We start from the raw sequence: 4,047 nt of genomic DNA, 5'->3' as shown, positions 1-4,047 counted from the left end.
CTTTATCATGAATCCATTGATTCTATATGACTTATTACTACTCCCCCTTTCGCACTTTATTCGTACATGAAGTGGGCCGGAGAGAGGAGAGAAATGAAATTTTATTTTTTATTTCACAAATGGGCATTCTAGATCATATATCTATATACAGATAGATAGATCGACCGGTGGATTCGCACCTGAGATCTTTCTACAGATAGTGGGGGTATCCACCCCTATAGCCATGTTCTATTCAGAGGAATAAAATAAAAATAGTCTTTCAGAGAGATGGCTGAGTGGTTGATAGCCCCGTTCTTGAAAACCGATGAGATTAGGTGTTAATTTATTGAATAGATGATTTATTAATGGGTTGTGTTATACAAATAATTTTATCTTTAATTTATAGTTTAGCTTTTAGCTTGAAAATTAGAGATATTAAGAAATGGGTTCCAGCTAGTATGATTGATATCTTTAATAAATATTTTTGATAGATTGAAGCCATTAGAGGTTGACTGGTTAGTGTTCTACGCGTTACAAGGTTGGAAAACTTGTTGTTTCTGAGGTAAGTGAGACTTTAAGCTTTGGGTGCTTGCTTTGCAAATTTGTTTTTAAGATATATTTATATCTTCCCGGCCTATGTGTTGGGACGAGCGTGTGCTTGGCAGAATCGACGGTCTTCAAGGCTAGACACATATACTTTATGTTTAAGAATATTAATACTCCTTTATAAATTATTTCGTGATATGATATGATTGTGTACTGTGAGATTGGGGCACTGTGTATGCTTCTTAATTCCATTGGGGCATTGTGTATGCTTCCTAATTCCGTTGGGGCATTGTGTATGCTTTCTTTGAGCATTGTACATGCTTTCCTTGAGCATTATGCATGTTTTTTGATTTGATATAGGACATTGTGTATGTTTCTCGGGTATTGTGTTTACTTTTGATGTTTGACACATTGTCTATATGGCCCGGAACTTCTGGTGTTAGTTAATTACTTTGATTTCAAATGGTGATAAGTACTTGGTATAAATTGTGTTGAGATATATATAGTTTATGATGAATAATTGTTGGTCTCGTTGGACATCTTATTATGATATACTTCCTGTATGTAATAACTATATGTTCTTCGTGTTGTTGTATTTTCTAATACTTGTCCCAGGAGTACTTAAAGTAGTGAACCTAGGATCTTACTTGGTTATATTTATATAGCTCACTCCTTACTTGCATACTTGTTGATACGGTTGCAGAGAGAGAGAGAGAGAGACTTGTGGCTGATGATCTTTACGTGTGGATTGTGTTGCTAAGGTGAGCCTTCGCATTGTTCGTGGAGGCTGTCATCCAGCTTTAGTTACTTTTAGATTATGATTCTTTTTGTTGGGTTTGCTTGTCCAAAAGTTGAACTCATATTACTCTGTTTAGATGCTCTATGGTCTTGGTGTGGATTTGAGGCTAAAGAGTTATTATTTAAGTATTGTTGTTTTCATAAATCATATTACAATAATCGGGTGAATGATTACTTTGCGTTTAATACACTTGAAGTTGCATACATCCTTATCTCATTGTTTGTAGATATTGTAAATGTATAGAAAATTGGTTGTCCCGTCAAGTGGTGTTAACGGAAGCCAGTCACGTCTAGGTATTATTTTCGGATGTGACAATTGTGAATTGAGAGAATAAAAATGAGAGAGTCTTATTGATGAAAATCCTCACGGACATCGTAAGGCGATTTTGAGTTGGAAAAAATGAAAATAAGAGTCTTATTGGTGAAAACTCTCAGGGGCATCGTATGACGATGGTAAGTTGAGAGAAATTAAAATGAGAGAGTCTTATTGGTGAAAACTCTCATGGGCACCATAAGACGATGGTAAGTTGAGAGAAATAAGAATGAGAGAGTCTTATTGGTTAAAACCCTCACGGACACTATAGGGCAATGATGAGCTGAGAGAAAGAAAAATGAGAGAGGTTTGTTGGCGAAAACTTTTTAATGTGTCACCAGCCGAATGAGGTCTATAAGTGCTATTGACCTAAGGAGGCAACTCAATTTCAGGTTATTAACTTAACATCAATTGGTGTAAAGTTTAGATTGAAAGATCAGGAAGCTTAATTCAAAATGTATGACATAATCATTAGAATTAATTGTCATTTTCAAATAAATCTTTTCTTTTCTTTATTTTTGAAAAGGGATAGACATTGTTTTTTCTTTCCTCTCTATATTTCTATTTTTGTGCTTTTGAGTCTGTTATCCCAGAAGAAAATCATCATCATTTTCTCGTGTCTTGAGTCAAATCCATGTCAAAACAAGTGAGAAAGAATTTTCAAAACTTGCAACCAACATTTTCAATTGCACAAAGCAAGACAAAAAGGGCCAACACTTGAAAGAAACATGATTGAGAGCCAAAACAAGGCATGCAGAAAGTTTTGTCAACAGGCAAGTTTGTGGGAATTCATGGTAATACCAAGGTTCAAGGGATTTAGCTAAGGAACATAGAAACAGCGGAGACACTGTGTTTGATTCTGAGTCACTCTCAATAATCTGAGTTTGGATCAATGGGGGCAGCAAGTCAATGAGGCTAATGGTGGTAAACAAGATTAAATGTGACTAGAGCAAAAATGATTGCCTCAAAAGCTAAAGCCACAAACCAGCCACCATGTTTCATTTCAAACTTACAAGTTTTCGTTGTATGAAACAGAAATAGTTGCTACCTTCTAATCAAAGGCTTCAAAGCGCAAATATCCAGAGATGCAATTCCTCATTTCTTCAAATGTAAGAGTAGTATTGCTGTACAGGTTTGGTAATCATAATTATGGTAAACCTCACCATCTTATACCCCTAAGAGACACATTCTCTTATTTGGGTCTTTCATGTCTATGGCTAGGAGGTGCATTTCCTAATTTGAACCATTAATTTTAAGAGATGTGCTTTTTAGTAAGAACCTTTCACTTTCATTCTTAAGAGAGGGACTTGTTGGTCTCAGTCATTCAATTTTACCCTCAAAAGGTGTATTTGTTGATCAAAATATTGATTCATCTTTGCATTATGCATTGTTGCAAGTAGGTGTGATTGAGTTCGACACCCGCAAAAACTTTTGATAATAAACTGGGGCAAAAAGAAAATTTAATTCCTTTTATTTGAAACTTTACTTTAGGACCCTCCTAGAAAATGAGACTTTATTTTTCAAAAAAAAAAATGAAATCTTTCTTTATCATAATCTTTGTGTGGGATAATTTCTGTTCTAGTTTTGATTTTGATTTCAAGAACTCGCCTGGAGGATAGGATGTGGAAGTTACAAGTCAACAATTGCAGCAAGTCAGGAGCCCGCCTGAAGAACAAGGTGATGAAATTACAAGTCGGGACCTCGCCCGAAAATAGAGTAAAGAAATTACAACTCGAAAGTCCGCCTGAAGAATAGGGTGATGAAATTTAAAGTCAGGAGCTCATCCGGAGAACATAGTAAAGAAATTTCAAATCGAGATTCCGCTCGAAGAATAGGGCAATGAAATTGAAAGTCGGGAGCTCACCCAGAGAACAGAGTGAGAAAATTGCAAGTCAGGAGATCATCTGAAGAACAGGATGATGAAATTGCAAGTCAGGAGCTCACCTGGAGAACAGAGCAAAGAAATTGCAACTCTAGAGCCTGTCCGAAGAATAGGGCGATGAAATTGAAAGTCGGGAGCTCTCACGGATAACAGAGTGAGGAAATTGCAAGTCAGGAGCCCTCCTGAAGAACATGGTGATGAAATTGTAAGTCAGGCGCCCGCCTAAAGAACAGGGCGAAGAAATTGAAAGTCAAACAACAAGGTGAAGAGATTGAAAGTCAAGCAATAAGGTGAAGCAATTGAAAGTCAATAACGGGAGAAAATTACAAGTCGGGAGACCGATCATCAGGGCGATGAAATTGAAAATCAAAAGATTAAAAATAGCAAGTCAGGAGCCCACCTGGAGAACATGGTGATAAAATTGAATATCAAGCAGCCAGGTGAAGAAATTGTAAGTCAAGAGCCCACCCGAAAAATAGGGTGAAGATTTTCAAATTCAGGTTTAGAAGCACCACCAACAGAACATGGT

This window comes from Capsicum annuum, unplaced genomic scaffold (assembly GCF_002878395.1).
Source record: "Capsicum annuum cultivar UCD-10X-F1 unplaced genomic scaffold, UCD10Xv1.1 ctg76082, whole genome shotgun sequence".
Classification (NCBI taxonomy): domain Eukaryota; kingdom Viridiplantae; phylum Streptophyta; class Magnoliopsida; order Solanales; family Solanaceae; genus Capsicum; species Capsicum annuum.
Note: the sequence above shows the minus strand (reverse complement) of the source record.